The sequence below is a fragment of the Mustela nigripes genome, chromosome 13, assembly GCF_022355385.1.
Source record: "Mustela nigripes isolate SB6536 chromosome 13, MUSNIG.SB6536, whole genome shotgun sequence".
NCBI lineage: Eukaryota > Metazoa > Chordata > Mammalia > Carnivora > Mustelidae > Mustela > Mustela nigripes.
Window position 1 is genome coordinate 9,937,715 of NC_081569.1, and position 26,296 is coordinate 9,964,010.

The window sequence follows — 26,296 nt, forward strand, 5'->3', positions numbered from 1 at the left end:
ATGAAGATTTTCCTCAGTCTGGAGGTCTTGGTGCAGTGGGCAGCTGGGGGGCAGCCCCGAAGGTGGCTACAGGGCATGAAGGCACAGTACAGCTGTCTCCTCTGCCTGGAGGTGCACCTCCTGCCCATGGCCATGGACAGCTGTGGCCATTTGTGAGTGAGCTGGCCTCCCAGAAGCCAAGGGGCTAGCATGCAGTAACAGGGAGGGGCACAAGCCTAACCCAGGAGTGATCGGGGCCCTGGCCACTTTTGTGCAGCCGAGCATGGAGCATGGGAGGAGAGAAGACAAGAGAGCTGAGGATGCTGGGCTCCCTGCAAAGTAGGACCCCTGTCCTCTGGACAGTGTCCTGGCCTCTACCCCCGTGTTTGACTCCACTACTCCTTCTGTGTAGGGAGAGGGATCCTACAGTGCTGACTGTACAGCCCCCATGGGTGCTAATGACTTTGAGGGGGCCTCCCCGGGGTGCTCAGAGGTCAGCAGGAATAAAGTCCCTGGCAGTTGCCTTCCATTTGGTTCCGTGGACACTGGGGTGGGCAGTTGTGAATAAATGTCTTGCTGTCATTTCTTTTTTCTTTTTCTTTCTTTCTTTTTTTTTTTTTTTTTTGAAGATTTTTATTTATTTGACAGAGAGAGACACACCAGGAGAGAGGGAACACAAACAGGGGCGTAGGAGAGAGAGAAGCAGGCTTCCCGCTGAGTAGGCAGCCTGTTGAGGCGCTCGATCCCAGGACCCTGGAACCATGAACCGAGCGAAAGGCAGATGCTTAACGACTGAACCACCCAGGTCCCCCTTTTGCTGTCCCATTTCTTTTCTTTTCTTTTTTTTTTTTTAAGATTTTATTTATTTATTTGGTAGACAGATCTCAAGTACATGGAGAGGCAGGCGGAGAGAGAGAAAGGAGGAAGCAGGCTTCCCGCCGAGCAGAGAGCCCGAGGTAGGACTCAATCCCAGGACCCTGGGACCATGACCTGAGCTGAAGGCAGAGGCTTTAACCCACTGAGCCACCCAGCTGCCCCTGCTGTCCCATTTCTTAAAAAAAAAAAAATCTTCCCATAAGGGGATCCCTGCTGTTCAAAACCATGTTGTTCACGGGTCAGCCGTATGAAACTGTGTAACTGACGTATGGGTGCAAATGTGGGAAAGGCCGTGACTAAGTGTGGAGTGTCATGGGGGGTACGGGGGTGGGCAGTGGGTCAGAGCAGGGCTGCTTTATGTGTCTGAAATATGCCAAAGGACTAATAGAAAATAAGGGTCCTAATGAACGGAACATTGCCTCTACTAATGTAAATAATACTTTTAAATAAAAAAACAACAACAAAACAAAAACAGAACACAACAACTGTCATGTGTCCCTTCCATTGGCTCTAAGATCTAAGCAGGACATGCCTGAGCTGTATTTCTACACTTTGGACATTTCTGAGTTCATGAGGTGAGCTCAGTATCTCTGTCCTGTTTCAGTCCTGGGCAAGATTCAGAGACAAGACAGGGAAACAAGATAAGTCAATCTGGAGACTGGTGCCCTCACCAGATACTGGCACACGCCCCTCCCCTCTCTCCTCTGCACACTCATTTTCCCTTTGCTTCCCTCTGCAGCTCCCGACCTCCCCTCATGGCTCCTTGGGCTCCATAGTCTTTCCTGAAGACTAGGAAACCAACACGGTTTTCATCAGATTCAGCCCCCGTCAACATTGTTGAATGGCACCCAATTCTTCGTAATTTTATTGCAGTCCTTGTCAGTGTAATGAATGAGCCTTCTCACCGTGTGCTTTGTTTTAAGCTGCTGTGGATCCCAACTCTTGTCTCCATGGTTGGGAAAAGAGAGGAGGGAAATACATTTGCTTTATGGGACTGTTCACAGTTCTTCTTAAAACGTCCAGCTGGAGAAAGATTTTTTTAATGGACAGAGACTTTCTCCTATCCTGTGTGGAATCTGCACGATTCCTGGAATTAATCCTGATATGGGAAGTTTTCTTCTTTAGGGATTTCTTCCCACTGGGGGAAAAAAAAAAGGCAGAATGGCAGACGGGACACCAGATAGGGAGTGCTTTTTGCTTCCTTGACAGCCTAAAATGTCCTGACTGCTCTGGATGCGTCCCACTCTGTTGATGTCCTGCCCATGGCTGAACACATGTTGACGCTGACAGCAGGATGACCACGATATGTGGGTGCAGGAGGGACCCTGCATTGTTAACCCACTCCCCAGGAGGGTTCAATCCAGCACCAGAATTTTTATTTCACCTTCAGAGTAAGGCACTATTTTAAGCATAGGATTCTAGGTGTGCCTCTCTTGAGATTTTTTTTTTTAAATTTTTATTTATTTTTTAAATTTCTTTTCCGTGTTCCAGAATTCATTGTTTATGCACCACACCCAGTGCTCCATGCCATACGTGCCCTCCTTAATACCCACCACCAGACTCACCCAACCCCCCAACCTCCACCCCTCAAAACCCTCAGATTGTTTCTCAGAGTCCACAGTCTCTCAGGGTTCCTCTCCCCCACCAATCTATTGAGATTTAAAAGGCATGGTGCAGGTTTGGTGAATTTTCTTTGTCTTCAAAGACAGAGAATGGAGGAATCCAGATGGGGGGGTTGATTCTGGATGGGGCTGAACAGAGCTCTCCAGGCTCTTGGTTCCCACCAGGGAGATGGAGTAGTGTTCCAAGTTCTGGACACTTCTTCAGGCTGGTGCATATTTTGTTTGCATATGAAAGCTGAGAGGAAAGCTATCAGGAAGAAGAAAAACCCTGCTGAGTATGAGTTATCAGCTTGCTTGATGAAGTGAGCCTGCTGGGGAATTAGTTTAACTCTGTGAGGTCTGGCCTTTCACATGCAGGACTCTGGCTTTATAATTCAATCAGCTACTTAAAAATCTAGAATAAAATGGAGAGCAGAACAGCCAGAAAAAAAAACCACACACACACACACAAAATTTAAAAACCCACTTCTACTCATAAATGCATCATAATGCTAGTGAACTGAGTGGATTTTTCCATTTGCCCTTTAAATAAACATGGACATTTTGTGTTCATAGTTAGGCTGTACTGTGCTCAGGGCAGAAGAATTTAGCCAGGGAAATTGAGGGCAAGATGGTTGCTTTTGCAGCCTGAGCCTTTTCCTTGAACAATGATCTAAAAATCAACTTTAAAGTAGGAGCAGAACTGTGACTAGAGGGAGGTCACATGGTTTGCCGTTTGTGACTGACATTCAGCTACCGTGGATCCTTCTGGCCGTGCTGGTTTCTGATCAATTGAACGTGCCGTCTAATTTGCCAGTTACGATTTCATGCAGCTTGTTAAGCATTATTAACTATCGCTGTGATTCCATTGTTCTGTGGATATATCATAGTTTATTTGATTAGTTCCATATTGATTGATGCTGAATTATTTTCCTCCCAATGTGTTTGCCATGACAACTGTTCCTCCAGTAAATGCCATACGTATGACATTTTGCACATGAGCGAGAGTAGTCATAGGGCAAATCGCTGAGCTTCCTGACCAAGTGGTATGTACGTTTTTCATTTGGAAATGCTGCTAAATTGTTCTCCGTGGAGATCGCCCAAAAGTCGTGAGGTGAGAGGAGCAGATGGCGGTTATGATTTGCGTCTGTGTGGAGCAGACCCTTTTGTTGTTGCTTGTCACATCTTGGTGGATCCACCTCTGGGAGCAGCTGTGGCTGAGTTAGACAGTCGTGCAACTGCTTCTGTGGCGGCCACGGCTTCCCACCTGCAGGGCACCAAGACTCTTTCCACTTTCTGCCGCAGGGCATTCTTCCAGGCAGCTGGGAGTGGGGTTGGAGGCCGTCAACACCTCTCACAGTGGCCCTATCCAAGATGGGGTGGGAGGCTGAGGATACATGCCCCAGTGCTCAGTTGCAGGGCGCTGTGTGGACTCCCCAGGGCTCCCTACAGAGCCCAACACTGTTGTCCTGCACAGAGACATTGGAAATGCACCTTTCTTGGTCTTCCCTCCTACCTGCCTTCCTCCTTCCATTCCCTCGTGTGTGTATTTAGGCTTCTCCTTCTGGATTCCTTACTCAGGCTCTATTTATAGAAAAATCCCAGGGATGCCTGGGTGGCTGGTCAGTTGAGCATCTGCCTTCAGCTCAGGTCATGATCTCAGGATCCTGGGATGGAGTCCTGCCCCGGGCTCCTTGCTCAGTGGGGAGCCTGCTTCTCCCTCTGTGTGCCACTCCCCCCCACCCTGCTTGTGTGTGTGCTCTCACAAATAAGTAAGTAAAATCTTTAGAAGAAGAGAAAAATCCCAAATAAAACACTGTATCAGGGACTAATCACTTGGTGGAATGCAAATAAATGAGATATTACTGTGTTTAGCATTTCTTTTGGATGCATAACAAAGCAACTGGCAAATCCATTCTGTTTCCTTGTCCCGAAAACTCTGCTTCAAAGGTCCCTGCAACCCAACACCTTGCCTGTCATTAGCTAACATTCACTACTCCGGGAAGATAACGTTAATTTTAGGGATAATGAAAGAGACATTTTTTCTCCCTTTCATAGGCTCCTGGCTTGATTGAGGGCAGCTTGGGGGAGTGGGGAGAAAGACACCATGTGTAATGAGTCAGAAGAAATATTTAATTCTTTAATTTAATGGAGCTTCTTGGTTCATCCCTCACTTCCTCCTCTTTCAGGCACTCATTATCGCCCCAGGATCTAAATCCTGGAGTTCATCCTTGTATGTCAACTTGGCAATAAATGACATGGACAGGACAAGTGGGCCTTGTCACAGCTGTGATGGAATTAGGGAAGAGTAAAGTTGTACATTTCCTGGAATATTGTACAATGGGAAGTCACCGGGCTGAAGGCTGTCCACTCTGAGAACAAAAAAATAGAAATTCCTGGAATACATAGCATTAATAGATCCCCAAAACCCTTGTGATTCCTTGACAAGGAAATGGATAGGTTAGTACTAAGTTCAAATCTAAATTAATGGCAAACAAACAAACAGATGGGGTGCCTGGGTGGCTCAATTGGTTAAGCTCCCGACTCTTGAGATGTTTTGGCTTAGGTCATGATCCTAGGGACGCGAGATGGAGCCCCACACTCAGTGGCGAATCTGTTGGAGATTCTCTTCCTCTCCCTCTGCCCCTCCTTCCATACTCTCTCTCTGTCAGAAAATGAATAAACAAATAAAAGGGCAGGAGAAGGGACACCTGGGTGGCTCAGTTGGTTAAGCAGCTGACTTCGGCTCAGGTCATGATCCCAGCGTCCTGGGATCGAGTCCCACATCGGGCTCCTTGCTCAGCAGGGAGCCTGCTTCTCCCTCTGCCTCTGCCTGTCATTCTGTCTGCCTGTGCTCTCTCTCTCTCCCTCTCTCTCTCTGATAAATAAATAAAATCTTAAAAAAAAAAAAAAAGGGCAGGAGAAGAAGGTAAGAGGTTTGGCATGCTCTTCCCGAACTTTCCTGGGATAAGAATTTGGGTTCAAAACTATGCATCCAGTGTTTTTCATAATATTAGCCTTTGTTTTCTTAAATTATTAGCACAAATTTATTTTTCCTTCAAAGCAGAAGAATGGAAAATAATGGAGAGAAAAAAGTCAGGGAGAAGGAAGAGAAAGAGGAATAAGACCAGAATAAAGCAATTACAAACTGGGAGAACGGAAAACATATGTAAAGGCAGGTTCCATGTTTTCTTTCTTTCTTCTGCATTTTATTAGGTTCTCTTCCATAGGAGGAAGACAAATGCCAGAAGGTACTCAAGAAGTCCTCTGGAAAGTGGAAACATCCCGGCCACGATGACTTTAACAACCTTTATCCAGGAAAGCTGAGGTCAATAATCCCAGAGGCCAGAGCAATTTCAGCACTGGGGGAGAGTCACGGAGATGAAGACACCCTCTCAGACTGGGAAGCCTTCAGCGCATTCCTAACCCTGTTCTTGCTTTGGTAGTGGGGCTTTGGTCCAAGACCACAAGTAAACTGCCCCACTGTGACTTTGGGGGAAAGCTCTTGTCCTTCCAGCTGGTACTGCCCACTGCTGGAGACCCTGCTTTGATAGGGGGCACGAGTTAAGCAGGAGTTTCTCATCACATCAAGGATGTGTCATCTTGTGAGCCGGTATGCAAGACTGTGAGTTTGTGTTTGCTTCCGAGATTTTTGAGGACACGTCTACGATCTAATGTCAGATATAATCATACTGGATGGTTTGTCTGTGATTTTGCATCATCTTCATGTCGACTTCCCTCTCGCAGTGGGTGCTGGAAGGAGACACATTTCAGTTTCCCAAAGAGACTTCTGGTTGGGCATGAAGGACTGAGCCAACCAACTGGAGTCATTGTTCGTCTTTTTTTTTTTTTTTTTTTTTAAAGATTTTATTTATTAATTTGACAGAGAAAAATCACAAGTAGGTGGAGAGGCAGCCAGAGAGAGAGGGAAGCAGGCTCCCTGCCGAGCAGAGAGCCCGATGCGGGGCCCGATCCCAGGACCCTGAGATCATGACCTGAGCCGAAGGCAGCGGCTTAACCCACTGAGCCACCCAGGCGCCCCTCATTGTTCGTCTTTAAAGGCCATGTTGCCAATACAAAGAGAAGTCATAGGAGAAAGGACCCTGGAGAAAGCAAGGCCATACCATGTGCTCTGGTTATTTTTGTGTCCCTTACAGTTCCCTTTGAGGGATGTAGTAACTAAAGACAGTTGAGTTAGGGCAAGATTACTGGGGAAGGAGGAGAGTGTGACTGGGATCTAAGGAGGATACCTAACACTTGCACAGTGCGCTCAAGGATTTTCACAAGTATTATTTTGCCTGTTCCTCTCAATAGTCCTCTAGAGTTACTAGGATTAGCCCCCTTTTACACATGAGGACTCAGGATCAGAAAGGTTAATTGGCTTCCTTGAATTCCCAGAGCACAAAGGTGACCTGGGTGCAGACTCTGGCTTCATGATGCCAACCAAGTGAGAGGGCCATCAGACCAGCATCACCCTCCTCACATGGCTGCGGGTCTAAGTGGAGGCAGGAGACAAGGATTAGTAAGAAACTATAGCCACATCCAGAGCTAGTCTGAACCTCCAGCGTGCTGCTCACAAATAAAGCTTACACCTACTCTACTGAATGCTTTCGTATAACTGAAATAACCTGAGTGAGAGGCATTATATTCTGCTCAGTAATGACAAGACTCTTCCATTCGCTTCTCTGCCCTATGCTCTCTCAAAGTCTGTGTTCTGACTGGTGCTGCGTCTCTTCTTCCTACCAAAGATTCAATTGATATGAAAAGGTAGGTTCATTTATAACAGGGACTCTGCCTATGGAGACAGGGAAGCGAACATCATCCCAGTTCTTGGGGAAATAGGGGTCACAGATCCATCCTCTATAAGAGTATGGGAAAGACTGACTCTGATAATGCATTTATTGTGCTCAACATAGAGTCAGAGACAGGACAGTAAGTATTATTAGTTATAACTCTTACTCATCCAATTTTAAACCAGCTGTGATTACAAGTGCGTCACTAGGTCTCGACCTCGGCAGCTCATTGCTGACACACCTGCACCAGCTTCCAGCTTCAACGAACACAATTCCTGAAAGGTCTGGTGCCAGGGTGTTAGAGTATAAGGACTGCCCACTTCTTTCTCTTTCTCAGAATTTGTCTCTGCTTTTTTCCCCAGGACAACTGGCATCGTTAAGATAAACTAATATAAAAATGTAAAATACTCTTGCCTCAAAAGTGCTGTGAGTGTCGAGTACTAATGCCAGGCCTGTCTCAGCAACATCATCCCAACCTCAAAGCCACCTATGTGCTTGTTCAGGCCCAGCCCTCCCCTGAGAAACCATAGAGTTAAGCCTCGTTCCCCTGTCTCTGGGCCCAATCAGTCCTGGAAGAGAACCTCCCCACTGTGATCCCTGGGGGCAGACAGTGCTTAATTGATTCTAATGAACACAGAACCGTCAGCCCCTGCTCACCCCTGCGATGTGGCCCAGGGGGTTAACCTTCCGTCTCCTGGTTAATCGGTTTCCTCCCCAGGCTGAATTAAGCCTCAATTTTTATTTTTGATTGAATCTGTCTTTGCTGACAGATGTTTTCTGGGCAACCCGGAAAGTCCTCAGCATGTGATAATGTGATGAGGCCATAATGAATCCATAACTCCTCTGCTGGAATTTTTTTCTGGAGACTTTAAGAGATCAGGGCTGCACTGTCACAAGGGCAGTTGCTGAGCTGGTGAACCACTGACTTGATAGCTCTACAGAAGTGTTGCTGCTCTGAGCATATCCTGCTTTTTCTCAGAGGCAAGATGGGGGCTGCGGGACAAGGTTAGGTCATCTTGGATTGAAATCTTAGCGTGGCCACTTACCAGCATAGCTCATCTTGCTGTGGAGATCATATTAACAACAGCAAGAATCGTAACTAATAGCTATGGTTCTTTTATATCCTCGGTACTCCAAATGTGGCCTCTGGACCAGCAGCATCAGCATCTCCTGGGGGCTTGCTTGAAATACAGAATCTCAGGCCATACTTGGGAATCTGCCTTTAACTGAAATCTCTACATAAGTTGTGTACTCTTGAAAGTTTGTGAAGCACCTGTAATTACCTTGTCTGTTTCTCATTATAGTACTGAATATTTCTGGAAGGTATTCCTGGCTCTTCTTCCTTCTCACCTCCACTGCAAAGACTTGGTGACGTTAGCTCCCGGTCCGGAAGCTAGGTCACACAGCCATCCTCTGATAGGCTGGCATCTTGTTCCCTTTCTCTTGGCAGGTATCTTCAAGTTTCCTAGGACAGAGAGGGGATGAATTCAGGATTTTCACCCTTTTTTTCCTTTTCTCAGGAGAGCTGCATAAATGATCTCATCTCTGGAGGACTAGACTAGAGGTTTCACAATTTATTTGCTTTGGAAAAAGAAGGGGTTCTGATTCATAAATACATTTTTTTAAAGGATGAGCATGTTTATTGTTAACAACCAGTTTCTATGGTTTTGGTTTCTCAGTAATAAGGATGATAAATCACAGAGGACAGGAGCATGGTAGAAGTATTTAAAAAGGAGAGAAACATGGGATCAGCACTGAATAAACAAGAATATATTTAAGTACCATGATCCTATCATTTCAGGATCCAATTTTTCAACAGATGTAACTGAGATCTTATTACACGTTCCTCAGAGGACAGATCAGATAAAGAGTACGTGACACCCACACTGCCTTTTCAACCTTATCTCGGGCTTTAGACTGGGTATACCATGAGGAAATTGCTTGGGGACAAGATGGAAAGCTTCTGGGGCATCTAGCTCGGTGAAGGCCATGGAGAATCAGATTACCAAAGCAGCATCTTTCATCTGATTAATGTCCCTGAGAGTGACTTGAAGAAACTACTGAAAAATGGATTTGTGGCTACATTTTAGGGAGAGAATCCTGGGGAAGAGAGAAGGAGGTGCACATACCTCAGAGAAACTACTGCCCACAATGGAAAGCATATTAGTGCTTTATAGGTGTATAGCAAACTACTTTAAAACTAAGTGATTTGAACAGCAGTCTTCATTTATTATCTCACACAACTTCTGTGTGTCAGGAATTCAGGAGCCATCGATTAGGCTGGGTGGATCTAGCTTAGGGTGTCTTAGGAGGTCATGGTCAAGATACTGGCAGGTGCTGCTGTCATTTAAATGGCTTGAATGGGGCTGGAGGATCCATTTCCAGAAAGATTCAGTCACACAGCTGGAAAGTTGGTGCTGCCTCTTGGCAGGATGTGGACTGCTCCAAATGGCTTTCAACATGGCGGCTGGCTTTCCTCAGAGCAGATGATCCACGAAATCGAAACACAAATAACAATGTCTTTTATGACCTAGCATCAGAAACCACACGTTGTCACTTCCTCCATATCCTATTGGTTCTACAAGTCAGTGCTTTTCAGTGTGGGAGGAGATGTTACAAGAGTGTAAATAATAGTCAACAGAGATCACTGGCAGGCATCTTTGAGGCTGGTTACCACAGAAGATAAAATGTAACTATTTAGGGACCCAAGGAGAGGTGTCCTGCCTGGATTCCTAACTTTCTCCTTAATTGTGTTCCTTTAGGTCATTTGTAATTTCTTAGTCATCTCCGTTTCTTATTCTCTGAATAGATGATCTAGAATAGATGTTAGACTAGATGACCTCAAGCATTGGGATGCTAGAGGCTCTTAAAATGATGGAAAGGTCAGAGCTTTGACAGTTTTGAGGACATCTTCAAATTGCAGTCCTCTGTCACTTGCTGGAAGACCTAAGGCAAGTCACTTGCTGCTCTGAAGAAGGAATTTCTGCTCTCAAGTGGGGACAGGTCTGAGGGTTAAACCAGATCATGGGTATAGAGGTGTCTTGTAAATCAAAGGTACATGCATGTGTAAGGTGTTGTCTTATCTCCTCACAAGGAAGTTGAAGTAGAGGCACCCAGAAGGCAGTTTCATTACCATGCAAAATAAAGTCACCTGTGCTCTGCAGTGCATTACGAGCCCTCCAGACATGTTCTTCTGACAGCCTAGGCTATGAGCTTTTGAGTTATGCCAGGTGGTGACTATAATAGAAACTAAAATCCTTATTATTTCATATGTGTATTTTACAATTTATAAACAGCTTTTACTGACATTATGTTATGTGGGTCTTGGTTTTTTTATGCCAACATAAAATAACTTTTTTATGAAAGCACTTTTTAAGCCAATAATCTTAAAAAATGTGAAGGTATACCATTCATGCTGGTTGTTATTTTTATGATTGATTATTATCCTCTCCCATGAAGTAGATTAAGTCGGCCAGTTAGGTCCTATCTTTATTTTTCTATCACATGAGAAATTTATGTCTTAGAAAAGCTAAGTCGCTTATCTAAGGTCACAGAGCTACTTAGAATGAACCTGTGGAGAGATGTCTTATGTCTATGATTATATTTTATTTTTAAGAATCCTGTTCTAAACTACTAAGATTAAGAAGACCACAAAAGGAATCATAACTATTATTACTATTAAATTCTATGAACACATGTTATATTTTTCATGCCAAGTGCTGGAGTCAAAAAGAGGAAGGGACTGGTTTTTGGTTCACTCGCTGGTGGACATGGTGCATAGGGGCAGGCTAGAGGTACAGATACGTCATTTCAAGGTAGTATGTGACACATCTCTTTGCAGAAGTTTATAAAAAGTATGTGCTTTGGGGGAAAAATTGAACAAAAGAGTCTTCTGATTGAGGATATGAAAATAGGGGAGTGGTATTTTGGGTGGACTTTGAAGGTAATAAGGGAGTTGCTACATAGATGAAGGTGAAATGCATTGTGGCAGAGTGGGGAGCATGGCAGCAGGATGCTTGTTTCAGAAGGGAGGGAGAGGCGGGGGCTAGACTTGGATGGGCTTATAGGCATATCACAAGTATTTTGGACTTCGTTCCATAAATGGTGGAAAACCACTGGCACATTAAAATATTTATTTTCCTGATTACAAAAGTATATACACGGCTTTTGAACAGGGTAATGGCATGAAGAGGCCATTTTAAGCAATAATGTGTCATAGCTCAGGGGGTCAAGAAGCATTTTTCACAAAGGGCTAGATTGTAAATATTTTAGGCTTTTCTGGCCATATGGTCTCTGTGGCAAATACTCGACTATGCAGTTGTAGTAGGAAAGCAGCCACAGACGATATGTAAATGATTACATATGGCTGTGTTCCAATAAAACTTTATTTATGGATGCTGAATTTAAATTTTATAAAATTTTCACATAACTTCATCGAATTTTCACATGTCATGAAATATTATTCTTCTCTCGAATTTTTTCAATCATGTAAAAATGTGGAAGCCATGCTTGGTTCATGGGCCTTCCAAAAACAGGTGATGGGACACATTTCACCCACAGGCCATAGTCTGCCCATGCTATAGTAGCTTCTTGAAATTCCATCACCATCATTACCTGTGTGGTCTTGGAAAATGCATGCACACCGGTCATAGGAAACACAGACTTCTCAGAGCAGCCTTCTGCTTTGTAATATTCTTCTCCAGGTCACATCTGGTGTTGAAACACCCTCATACATAGTAGAACTGAACAAGCAAGGGGAGCATGCATGTTCATTCAGACCATCTTCCCCTCAGGTTCCCAAGATTCTGTGGGCAGGTAGGGGGACTCCTTGAATTTCTGACTCAGACTTTATTCATGTGCCTGTGCACTGGCCATCCCAGGCTGGGGGTCTTGTGGCTGAAGTCAGGCTGGTGGGTGAAGTAGTTTGGCTGAGAAGACACAAAAACATACATGCCACTTTAGGTGTTGATGGGAGAGCTGGGTGAAGTGGAGACATGTGGGTCTGGCATATGAGATCGAGCAACTTAAGATCTAATCTTGTTTGGGGGAAATGTCTATTCAAGTCCTCTGCCCCCATTTTAAAATCAGATGATCTGTTTTGATGCCATTGAGTTGTAGGAGGTCCTTATGTATTTGGGATAGTAATTCCTTCTTGCGGTTTGAAAATATTTTCTCTTATTCTGCAGTTTGCCGTTTTACTCTGTTGATTGCTTCTTTGGCTGTGCAGAAGCTGTTTAGTTTGATAGAGTCCCACTTGTCTAATTTGGGATTTATTTCATATACATTAGATGTCAAATCCAAATCCAAAAAAACATTGCCAAGCCCAATGTCATGGAGCTTTCCCCCTATATGTTCCTCTAGGAGTTTTATAGTCTTGGGTCTTATGTTTAAATCCTTGGTCCAATATATTTTTGTCCATTAATGTTGATAAGTACTCATAGAAATGCACAGAGTATCTTATCTCATTGATGATGCTTATAGTCATGTTTTGTACATGAGAAGAAGCAAGGTTAAAAGGGACACAGTGTTCTGGTTAGAGTCATGGAACTAACTGATGGCAGAAGTTGGGACTTACCCCAGATCATTTGATTCCAAATTCTATTCTTGTTCCCTCACCAGTCCCAGTCTTTTAATATTTGATATGTTTTTAAAAAAGATTTATTTGAGAGAGAGGGAGAGAGAAAGCAAGAGCACATGAGTGGGAGAGGCAGAGAGAGAAGGAGAGAGAATCTCAAGCAGATTCCCTGCTGAGCATGGAGCCCAACTCCAGGCTTGATCTTATAAACCTAAGATCATGACCTGAGCTGAAACCAAGAGTTGGACTCTTCTCTGCATGCACCACTGAGGTGCCCCATTATTTTATATATTTTGAATGGGGTTGAGGGAGGCATGAGGGAGAAAGGAGAATTGAATGGAGCAACCAAGAGTCTGCCTTTTTCCAAACAAGATGTGGCAAGGATATATTCATTCTTCTAAGGAGAGAGACCAGCTTTCTTGATCTATTTTTACTCCCTGCCTGCCCCTTCCTTCCTCCCCACCCTTGTCTCTCTCCCCATTCCTCTTGCTACCTACTACCTGCAAATTCAAGCAATTATTACTATGTCCAGGCTAAGAGACATAAAAGCGAATGATATCTTAGCAGATAGGATCTTAAAACACAACAAACCAAGTATTTGAACTTCAGTAACGGGTGGCCAATGCAGATTCTGTTTTTCATCAGTTATATTTTTTTCAGTCTGCTATTAGGACCCCCCTGGTCTGCTTTTGTTTAGCATGGTGAAGCAAGAAACTAGGAGCAAACATGAACATTCTCTAGTTTCATTCCTTCTCCTATCTAAATCAGGTATGTCACTTCTAGGGCCATGAGAGAGTATTTACATATATGATTCTCTTCCAGGCTTTGTGACAGGTTGGAAAGCTTTCTGAATGAGTGATCTGGGTCCCCACTTTAGTTGGCCAGACTAAGAATGGTACCCTAGAAGCCATAGCTGCTGATTATATTTTCTCAGATTGTGCAGAACTGAGTTATTTCCTCCCTATCCTCCTCTTTTTATCTTCAGCCATATCTGATACATACAGTCTCATTACACACCTTTCATCCTCCCTATGCAACATGGAGCTTGGGGCCCACTGCTTTCCATGAGAGTGCCTCGGTGGGGGTGGTCCTGTCGGCTGGCTGTTGTTTACTCCTCAACCAGTTTCAGATGGGAGTCAACTCTTCTTCACATCTCTAGACTCATCCCAAACCATTTATAAGTAGTCTATGATGTAGGAAAGAAGTCAGGGTTTGAAGCCGACAGCCAAGAAAGAATTCTTGAGACATCGTTGGTGCAAAGCGGTGGTTTTATTAAAGCATGAGGAGAGGACCCATGGACAGAAGGAGCTGTACTGGGGTCATGGGGAGTGGCCCATTATATACCTTCAAGCTGGGAGGGAGTTAGGGGAGCACAAGTCTCTGGAATTTTGGAAGCAAGACTTTCAGGGCCTTGAGGGGGCTAACTATTTTTGGGAAAATGTCATTTATTATCCTCTAATAAAACCTCAGTCATGAGATCCTTCAGATGTATATCGATGGGCCATATGCTTGGAGGATGATTGCCAACACGTATCTTGTGGGGTTTAGAAATAAAGGAGATTTCTAAAGGAATTTTTATGTGGTAAAGTAGGCTTATAGGATCTAGGAAGGGGGTTTCCAGCTAGGATTGCCTTCTGCCCTTAGCAAAGTGTCAACCCCAAGGCAGTTGAGTCCCTAGAGAAATGTTACTCTGCCTGTTTCAAGGACTTGTCAATAGGCTGTAGGTAGTAAGGAAATTTAATAATTTTTCTTTTGCCTTTGTTTCCCACATCAGTCTAGATCTTCACGATGAATCTGAAGATAGAAAGAAGAGGGAGGTACACTGTGCACCCTGGAGCAAACTTCTCAAATCCCTGTGGACATATTCTCTTTTTCCAGTCTTTTTCTCTTGTTACCTCTTTCCTCCCCCACCCCCTTCTCTGATGGTACCTCCATGTCTCTATTCTTTGGTCCTTCCTTCTTCTGAATCATCTTCTGGGTCTTTTAACCTCTCAACCTTGTGGGACGAGCCATTTGGATCCACCATGCTTCTACTTTCAAGATCCTCCAGGATCTTCCCTCCTTAGAGAGCTGTGTGGGATATTAATGACAAAAATTTGTTCTGTCATATTTAGAAGACTTGATTTCCTTTCTTCATTTTGTCATTCACAAGCTGTGTGATATTATGCAAAATACTTTACATCTTGGAAACAGTTTCCTTTCTATAGAATGAAACTCACATCTGTTCTGCTCTCTGGAAGATCGTCAAAATATAAAATCATCATGCAAATATGTGTGGAGTACCGGCCATGTCCCAGGCACCATGCTGAATGCTTTAGGCATGTGGTTCCGCTTACCTTATGATGTTGGAACTAGTATCACCCCCATTTCACAGACAAATTGAATAACTGAGCTACTAAGTAACTTGCTGAAGGGTTTCTAGCTTGTAAGAAGCAGAGCCAAGATCAAAATTTGAGATATGAACCTCAGTACAGAAAAGGTGCTATTACAGAGATTCTATGGTGGTACCTGGCCCAGGTAAGTGTTCATACCTATTTGCTTACTGAATCAGGGAAATAGATGACATGCTTTTCTGGTAGGATGATGAGAGGTATTGTGTGAATTTCCAAAAAAAAAAAATCAGGATAATGTGAAATTACTCACTTTATTAGTTTTATGGATATTTGACTGTGCTATGCATGAAAGATGTCTCGTAGAGGCATGTCGGTCTAGTATAGTGGCTGTACAAGGAGACCAAGATTTAGGAAATTAAATTTTCTAAGCCTTCCCTTTTCATCTGTACTTCTTATAATTCTGATTTATAAAAGCATCCCGTTATAGGTTGCTGTAAAGGTTCAATGAAGCCATGCAGGAGAAATGTTTAACATATGGCTTGGCATATACTAATCACTCAACTCATCTTGTCTGTTAATGACAGCCATAATACTAGTGAACTAATAATGAATTGCTAAAATACCAGCGTGAAATTTCAAATGAGTTTTCATTTTGTACTGCTCTTCTGTATAGTGGCTGCATGATTTTTAGGGTCTCCATTGAATGGTTTGGCATTGGTAGAGAGTGTTTTGAATGAGAAGCCAGAAGACTTGTGTTTACATCGCTTCTACAACTTCCATGTTTTGTGAGTTGGAGCAAGTTACTTTTTTCTAAATGAATCTCATTGGTAAAAGTAAGAATGAAAACACCTGCCCTTCCTCCCTACCCCTCTAGTGTAAGGTTACCTTGATGCAGCGTTCACAGTGGGGCTTTATGGACTCTAAAGTGCCCTGCCCATGGTTTTTTGTTTTTTGTTTTTTGTTTTTCCCTCCCTTCCATTTGAGAGCAGTGCTTTTCAGTTTCCCTTAAATGACCCAGCACTACAGCCTTGTTTAATAAACACGTGTGTCGGGTGCCTGGGTGGCTCAGTGGTTTAAGCCTCTGCCTTCAGCTCAGGTCATGATCTCAGGGTCCTGGGATCGAGCCCTACATCGGGCTCTCTGCTCAGCGGGGAGCCTGCTTCCCCCTCTTTCTCTGCCTGCCTCTCTGTCTACTTGTGATCTCTCTCTGTCTATCAAATAAATAAATAAAAATCTTAAAAAAAAAATAAACACGTGTGTGCTAGAGCATTTGGCTAATACCAGGAACTGTGTTTGCCATCCATGTTTTCCCTTGAATGGCAAAGTGAGCCATTGTGAGCTAAACTGTAGCAGTGACATTTACAATAAGTTTATAAAAGCAATTGCTACCTTGCCTGTTCTGCTAGTGTGGCATAATAGAGACTACTTAAGATGATTTGATCAGTAAACCGACAGTTTGAAGGAAGGGTCATAAAGGAGAGTGACAAAAAACAAATGTCTGAGATCCTGAATTTGCAACCGGATGAAGAATAGCCTTTGAGAATACATACCATTTATTTTGGGGTGTGCTTAACACCAGTCACTTTCTAGGAACCTTCTCTAAATGCTTCTGATAGCTGTGTGATTTATGTTGGTAATATTGTGATATATAAGAAATCTATTTTTGGTCATTCAAATAATCAAAATATATTCCTTGTGTATCTGGTCCTTCTCTAGGGTTTTTGGCTTATAGTTCCTAAAACCCTTGAAATTTCCCATGATAAGGGTTCTGGAGGGGTTTTTTGTTATGTTAATGAGGTGACTTTTGGAAAGCTCTTAGGTAACCAAAGCATGGGGGGCTAGTTGCCTGGAGAACCAAGCCTGTGATTGTAAGAGCTGGAACTTTCAGTTCTACCCCTAGACTTCAGGGGAAGGCAGAGGGGCTGGAGGTTGAATCAGACAATGACCAATGACTTATTAACTAGTCATGACTATATAATGAAGCCTCCATAAAACTTGGGAGAGTTTCCAAGTTGGTGAACATGGAGGGGTTGGTGAGAATGGTACCCTAGGGAGGGCATGGAAACTCTGCATGCTTTCTTCATATCTCACGTGATGCAACTCTTCATATACCTTTTGATTCATATCCCTGACCACATCTTTACATGAACTGTAAACCTAAGTAAGTGGTGTTTCTCTGAGTTCTGTGAACCGCTCTAGCACATTCACTGAACCTGAGCAGGAGGTCGTTGGAACCTCTAGTCTGTAGCCAGTAGGTCAAAAGCACAAGTAAGCCTGGCGCTTGGAACTGGCATCTGAAGTGGGGCTGGGGGCAGTCACCCTTGACCCTGTGGAGTCTGATGCTATCCCTGGATAGATAGTGTCAGAATTGAGGCAAATCCTTGGATTCCCTTCTGGAGTCTGAGAATTGCTTGGTGTTGTATGTGTGTGGGGACTCACCACCCCACCCCCACGCTGAATTGGGTAAGAACACCTAAAAGAAGGTATTACTATCCTTATTTTGTAGGTGAGGAGACTGAGGTTCAGAGGTGTAGGTCACCAGTCAGGCCACCCCTTGAATTCTGTCTTTCAGAGTATGGAACTACCGCCTATCCAGTTTTATATGCCAAAGTACTCTGAGTCAGCTTTGATGTACCCCTTCCTCTCTATTTTCAGATCCAATTTATCATGAAGGCTTAAATGATTTTAGTTCTTAGATATCCCTTACATTCTGTTCACTCCTTTTGTCCATGTCATCACTAGCTCTTGCACGAATCACGACACTGGACTTCTACTCATGTCCCGGTGTCCATGCTGCCCTCTGGTCTGTGCTTGGGTCTGATCATGTCCTACATCACCCCTGGCCCTCAGAATGAAGGCAAACCTCCTAACCATGGCCACAGGTGCCTCTTCATTTCTCGGACCTCTCCACGTGTTCCTCCTCTCTGTTCACGCTATGCACATTCCATCTCTCAGACCGGACTGGGCCCATCCCAGTGCTGCGCCTTGCCCAGGATGCTGGCTCTCCCTCACTTCCCCACTGACCCTTCTGATCCCTGCTCCAGCTACCTTTCCTAAGGGAAGTCTGTGACCTTTGTAAGAAGGACAAGCCTTCCTGGTGGATGACCTTGTGGTTCGAGGGACCTTCCTTCTCAGCACTTACAACAGTTGCATTAATTTGGGTAACAGGTGTGTTGGTTCCTAGCGATGCCTCCAAGGTGTAAAGTCAGGAAGACAAGGATGATATCTGAGTTCCTAGAGCCTAGTGAGCTCAGTGAGATATTGTTGAGTTTTTGAGTGACTTGGGCAAGGCACTGCAGCTAGAAAGTGATAGATTTGGCATTTAAACTCATTTCTTTCTGACTCTAAAGACTTTGCTTTTAATACCATTCACTTTGGGGCAATGCTGTTCTAGCAGGAGGACTGATAAGTGTCCTTTATAGTAAGATCAAATATATTTTGGTTCTATCAGATAAAGTTTGATAAAAATGGATTATTAAGAACAGATTTGATAAGCAGAGCTTCCCGCCCAAGGTTTGAGGATTTTGCATCAAAGGGAAATGTAATGAAAATGGATCAACCTGGGCTGATGGCAGCAGGAGGGTGTAGGAGGGTGCCTCCCTCTTTACTCCCCACCCCAAGTAGAGTAAGATAATGATGAATTATCTCTTTTGGACTGTGTGTGTTGGCTTATGTGTGAGTGAAGCAAAGTCTTTGAACCAATGAAGTCATGCAATTAAAGAATTTGCAGAAAATTGCCAGAGTGCATTGGTACTTTGTCCCAGGCACCCCTCCCTGAGTCCACATTATCTCGAATTTGCTTCTGTCTTGAACTGGCACTGTAGGCTACGGGATGGAGGGGAGGCAGGGAGAGGCCAGTACATAGCTCCTAGTTTCAATTCTGCTACACACAGCTGACTGAATTTGATCAACCTCCTTAATGTGTCTGGGTCCCAGTTTCCTCATCTGAAAAATCAGAGTGCCTAAGCAGGCCTGAGTTCCTTTCAAATCGACACTCCATTACCTCTCTTCCCACTGTTGATATACTTATGGAAGCCACTGTTCTCTTCTTCTCTCTGGTGGATGTTATGACTTCTATATTACAAAGGTGACATCTCCAACCTAAATGACCCCTCAAGGAAATTAAATCTTTAATCATTTCCACCTGGTAAGTGCAAAGGCTGAAGGAAAGAGCTAGCCATCAATAGCTCTGTAGATGGCTAATTAATTCAGTGGGATAGGATCCGTGCAAACACGTGCTTATACAGCCATAATTTGCCTATCATTTTCCTTTGCAACTCAGAAGAAAGTGAATAATTTCCAATGAGCCTCTCATTTGAACATATTGAAAAAACATGTCATTAGCAAAAGGAGCATTTAGTAGCTCGATTACCGTATTGCTCCAAGTATGTGGACCAGTTATTTTTCCATTGGGGGTAATTAGCCGAGCAGAAAGCTGCAAAGTCTTGAGACACCCAAATCCTTGTATGTCTTATATGGGTGTTGAGATAGCAGAGTGGGAAGGGGAGGGAAGATGAGGCCATTAAACAACAAGGGAACAGGTCAGCTGCATTTCCTGTGGTTAGTCAGAAGCCTCTAAAGGAATGGAAATAAAGCTATCATGGAAATGTGTCTGTAGCGTCTCATTAACCTAAGAAAAGTGCAAAATAGAAAAGGCTAAACCTGATGTAAATTTAAAAATTCAGTATTTCATTTGCTTCTCTGCCCTGATCCTTTCTTCCTACCGTGTTCACTTTTTCTTTCTTCTTGCCTGCAGCCACACTGGCTTACCCACTCTGAAGGAGGTGACCTTGGCGAGATGCTTCAATTCTCTGTATTTTCCATTTGTACACTTTGGGTCAATAATCCTGGGTTTTCACACCTTGAGTCATTACTGTTCAGATCCTCTAAGATAATTGGTTACACATGTGCTTTGGAAAACTCATCACCTAGCACAGACGGTGGACAGCCTCTGACCAGCAAGGGCAGCTGTTTCCTGGGGTTTGGTTGCCATAACGGGATGGACAGGAGAGCAGTGTCGGAGGAAGGGGTGGTAGAATTTTCCTGGATTCTTTTTTTTTCTCCAGAAAGAAAACATTGCTCTTCTATTTGAAGCGGCCTCTCTGCACAGGTGTGTGGAAATCCTAAGGTAGTCAGAGCTTTGCACTGATTCTAGAGCAGAGCATCAAGATTGCTGGGGCTGTGCGGTCATTTTCTATTACAGATTTTAGTCCACAGGCTGGTCACAGCCCCTCCTAATGTGCAAGAATCTTGTTGACAGTGGGAGTCAGAAGGCAGGGATCACATCTTTCTTTCCCTTTTGGCTGGGCAGTCCCAGGAGGGTGATGTGAAACATTTAATTGGAACATATATCAGTGGTAATAAGGAATCTATCTCTTAAAGCCTTCCTGGGAGAGTTCCTGACGATTTATAAAAGACACAGCATTGATTAAATGACTCATGCTTCCTTCTGCGTGGAGACAACTCAGGTCACTGGGCCATTTAGGACCTTATGTTCCCCCTTTGCCAATAACCCCCACTCCTGGAATTTATTTAGGGAATAGCTCATGCTATTTAACTCAATATTTTGATTAGCAGAGCTAGCATTCATGGAATATCAATATAAATTGCACTATCATACCAGACTTCATTTAAAAATTATCTGGCTCTAATTCAATTCTTCTTTAAGAACAGATTTTTTTTTTTTTTCTTTATAACTTAGTTTATCATTAGGGCCATGAACATTTTACAATGTTGGAAAAAATTATTTGAATTTCTTTTCATTTAAAACCTCTAGCCGTGAGGCACCAGGTGGCTTGGTTGGCTAGGTAACTGGCTTTTGATTTCGCCTCAGGTCATGATCTTGGTCATGCGATGGAGCCCCATGTGGGACTCTGTGCTCAGTGGGGAGTCTGCTTGAGATTCTCTTGCTCCCTCTCCTTCTGTCCCTCCCCCTACTTGCTCTCTCTTTTTCTCTCAAATAAATAAATAAATCTTAAAAAAAAAATAAGACCTCTAGCCTTTCATGTAAGCCAACTTTCACAAATACTGTACTTTCCCACTATAGGAAAATTGGTATTCAGAGAAAAGTATGAGCAAAAAGCCACCCATTACCCAGACTTCAAAGATTAACAACTGTTAATAGCTTAGTCTATTTCTGGTTCTTTTTGCTGTACCTGTATTTCATAGTTTCATCATATGTCACAGAAATTGTATATATTAACTTTAAAATAACCCACTTTTATTGTTATAAATGAAATACACATTTTATACATACAAATAGAACATAGAAAAATATAAAAAGGAAAATTAAGGTCACTTAGACTCTTAAGATTTAGAAACAATCATTAAAATTTTGGTGTATTTTCTCAGAATATTCTTTCCTATATCTTTAGTCTTTTTTCTTCCTATTAAATTCTTCAAAAATACAGAAAAGTTAGAGACTAACACAACTGACACTAATGTATCCAACCTCAAAGTCTCAAAAATATAGATATTTTTCTATGTAGATTTCAGATTCTTTTATTTTTCTTTTGTGATTCAGTGTCTCTCCCTCCCCCCCTTTTTTTTTGGCAAAATAAAACATTGCAGATACAGCTGATGCTTCCTGTGCTCATTTTTATCTTTCCAAGATTGATCCATGTTGAAATGGGTAGCTCTAGTCTATTTAATTTCCCTGCTGACTAATATTCTACCATATGGACATAGCACACCATAAGTACTACAGTATTGCCATCTGTATTCCTGCGTGGGTCTCTTAAAAAGAATCTCTTACGTATGTGGTATTGCTAATGTGTGGGGCAGGCTTGTCTCCAACTTAACCAGATATCGACAAACTATTTAAAGCGATTGTAATAATTTGTGTTCCTATAAGTGATGTTGGGCAGCTCATTTTGGTTTTGGCTTTACTCAGTGTTATTATTAGACTTTAAAGTTTTTGCTTATCTTGAAGAGTGTAGAATGGCTTCTTTTGTTATATGTTACTTATACCTTATTATTGATGATACGAGTAACCTTTATTTCTAAGTCACAACTGGTATGGATCTGTTTTTCGATTTAATTCATTGATTGAGCACTATGTCAATTGCAAGATTCCCTGAGGTTGCTATGTAGGGCTGCTGCCAAATCTGGCTGCCCAGATCTGCCTTCTCCAACCCTATGGCACCAGCATCGATATTGCTGTCTTCTGGTTCTAGAGTTCTCCTTCTTCAGAGTCTGGGAAGGTTCTAGCTATAGAAATGAGCTGTGGTAAAAGGAAGGATTCTATTAAAACAATTCTGTTGTCTTTTTACCTACTACTAATCATGCCAACCATAAATATACTTATAAAAATTGTACAGGCTATAGATGACACCATGCAATATCGGAACATATTGAAACTACAAATCCTCTTCCATTTTTCTCCCCTTTGCCAAGTAAATAACCACTTTAGATAACCTGGGCTTTTTCCTTCCTATTTGTGTTTATGTACAAACCTGATGAATATTGTTGAACATGTCTCTTGGGCTCATGTAATTTTGTAACTTAATGTTATCCGTCAACATCTGTGCAGGGTTCTATATTATGGAACAATAATAGAATAACTAACCTCATTCTTCTAATGATGGGTGTTTCGCCTGCCTTCAGTTTTCCATTATTATAAACAACTTGGTGGAAAATATTACTGTAAATGTCTTTGGGCATCAGTGTAAGAATTGCCTCAAGAGACATTTCTAGAAGTCCTATTTACATGCCAATTTTAAAAAGTTTCCTGATGATTCAATGACTTCTAAGTCAGTTTGGACACAGTTCCTAGATTTTGTGAGCTTTATGTTTTGTGTAAAATGGCAGAAGTAAAAGTAACTACCTGATAGGGTAGTTCTGGGGATTGAATGAGATAATGTGTATAAAGTCCATACACAGAGCTTGGACCATAGTAGAGGTTTAATTAATGTCAATTTTTTCCGACCTCTTTCTCAGCTGGCAAAAGGGAAATGTGAGGGGGGGGGAAGGAAATGAAATACATTTCCACTCATACCAGACTTTGGTCTAGAGCTGGCATTGTTCTCAAATATCTCTAATAGGTTCCCATGGAAAGAAAAAAATATTTTTCATCCAGAATGTAATAGGAAGTGTAACAGAGGGGAAAACCCTTCAATCCTCTGTGTGGAAAGCTATCATGTTGACATATTTCTCAAATGTGAAGTGAGGCGTTAAGGCTGTTCTCAATGATTCTTGCTTTCTCACTATCAGCTTCCTCTGCTTCTATTTTCTCATCTGGGATTAACTGTAGTATTTGTAACAATTATAAAAAATAAAAATAATTTCATATAAAATTTCTCAAATGCATTGGATCTAGTAAGGAAGAGTCAGAAATGGCTCATTTCTTCCCTCACCCTTCCGAGTTGCTCTGGGATTGATTCTTACCCATCCATTGGAACAAGTCTTTGGCATCCCATACTTTTTCTGAACAATTGTAGGGTTTAAGAAATCCTGTCCCGTTTATAATTGCAAAATTTAAAAATGTCATCCAATTTAAAACTTATCCTCTCTTGCATATTTTAATAAATAGCATAATCAATGGGAAAGGATGAAAGGAGACATATCTAAAATTCAATGGATAATTTAAAATGGAATCATAAAAAATATTTAAGTCTCCCAAAAGAAGTCAGAGAAAAAGGGAACAGGGGAAAAAGCTGGGAGGGCAAACAGAAAACAAACAAAATACCAAAACAAACAATAAGCAAATGATGGACCTAACTCCAATCACATCAATCACCAGCAAATCAATATTTAATAACATTAACTGTTAATGAATTACCCACTCCAATTAATATGTCAAGATTGCCAGAATTGATTTAAAAACCCAAGACCCACTGCTATGCTGTCTATAAGAGATTCACTTTAAATATAAAAATACAGATAGGTTTAAATAAACATGTTGTAAAATACACTCTAAAAATGAAGTGACAGAAGTCTGATGTAGCTATATTAATATGAAATAAAGTGTATTACAAGTCAAGAAAAAGAAGGATCTTTCATGATAGTAAAGGAATCAATTCATCAGGAAGACATAACATTAAAGAAAACTAAGCATCTTGGCATGAGTATATGTAAGTATATGAGTATATGTAAGTGATGAATCACTAAATTCTATGCCTTCAATCAATTTTACTATATATGTTAACTAACTAGAATTTAAATAAAAAACTTGAAAAAAAGATAAAAAGAAAGTACCTACTAACAGTCTCAATCTACATGAGGCAGTAATAGACAATCCACAATGTTTATTGGTGATTTTAATACCTATCCCTGAACCAATCAATCCATCCACTAAAGGAAACTTAGTGAAGACACAGTTGAACAGAACTACACTATCAACCAACCTGAACGAACTTACAGAAGACTATACCCACCAGCCACAGAATACACATATTTTTCCAAGTGCTTATGGTATTCACCAGCATAGATCATAGTTTGGGTCATAAAAAAACATGCAATAGTTTAAATCAAATTGAAACCATCCACGTATGTTCCTGGACCACAATAAAATTAAAATAGAAATTAACAATAAGATATCTAGGAAAGTCTCAACTATTTGGAGATGAAATATAAACCATGGGTCACAGAAAAATAAATCTCAGGAGGATATAGAAAACATTGTAATCTGAATGATAATAAATAGAACGTATCAACATTTATAGAATACAACCATAGTAGGTCTTACAGGGAACTTTATAGCTATCTATGCTTATAATAGAAAAAGGGGAAAGTCTAAAATTAATGACCTAAAGAGGATAGGTGGAACTAAAAAGGCAAGGAAAATCCGAGGAAAGTAGTAGGAAGGAAATCATAAAAATAAAGGTGCAGGACCGGACAAATGAAAACAGAAAAGAAAGAAAATCAACCAAGCAATTGTTTTGTAACAAGGCAATTGGCTCTTTGAAAAGATTGGAATTAGTAACCCACTAGTTACGCTGAGCGTGCAATAAAAGGGAGAAAACACTAATTCTCCATATCGGAAGTGAAGGAGGGATGATCACCGCAGATCCTATGGACACAAGGAGGATAAGAGTATTCTGAACAAGTTTAGAAGATGAGGTCCCACCTTTCCACTCCGGCTGCTGCTCGTTTCCCTGCCTGCCTCCCATCGCCGAGAATCATCCATCCTTTGGTGCAGGGAGAAAAAAAAAAAGCAAGTAGCAGTGGTCAGGAGACAGATTTCCAGCACCACGTGCTTTGGAGGATTGCAGAACGTTTTTGAACATGACAGTGTTGGACTGAACTGCCAAGTGAAATTTGCTATCTTACTTACCACCCGAGTCAGAAGCTGGAAAACGTCCTGCGCTGCATGGTTATCTGGTTTAACTTGCATGGAACAAAATTTTATATCAAAGTCTGGTTATCATCAAGCTGCCGCTGAACATGGCCTTGTCGTCCTTTCTCCAGATGACAGCCCTCCTGGCTGCAGTATTACAGGAGAAGACAAGAGCTAGGACTTTGGCACTGGTGCTGGGTTTCGAAGTAGATGCCACTGAAAATCCTTGGAAAATGAACTATAGAATGTACTCTTATGTAACGGCAGAGCTTCCCCATCTCATAAATGCCAGTTTTGCAATGGACCCCCTAAAGGAGGTCTATTTTTGGCCACTCTAGGGGAGGCCACAGAGCTCTGATATGGGCTTTGAAGAATCCTGGAAAGTCCAAGTCTGTGTCAGCATTTGCTCCAATTTGCAACTCAGCGCTCTGTCCTTGGGGGGGAAAAAAAGTCTTTAGCGGATATTTGGGAACAGATCAAAGTAAATGGAAGGCTGATGTTGCTACCCATCTTGTGAAGTCCTATCCAGGTGTTCAGCTGGACATACTACTTGATCCAGGAAAAGTGGCCAGTGGCCTACAGATGGACAATTACTACCTGATAACTTCTTAGCTGTCAGTACAGAAAAGAAAGTCCCTTTTGTTTTCAGATTACAAGAGGGTTATGATCATAGCTACTACTTCATTGCAGTCTTTAGTACTGAGCACATCAGACATCATGCAAAATACCTGAATGCATGAAAAACTTCAGATAAGAAAATTTCTTCAGGATTACAACATGGTAATAAACAGAACTGCGGGGAAAAAGGATTTCAAGACATTGGATTTCATAGTGCTAAAAACGCATCATTCCACAGTTGCATC

At 42.2% G+C, this 26,296-nt stretch overlaps 1 pseudogene; it reads left to right on the forward strand.

The window, feature by feature from the left end:
* On the forward strand, positions 1-26,173 carry LOC131998713 (S-formylglutathione hydrolase-like; annotated as a pseudogene).
* Positions 26,174-26,296: the final 123 nt, after the last annotated feature.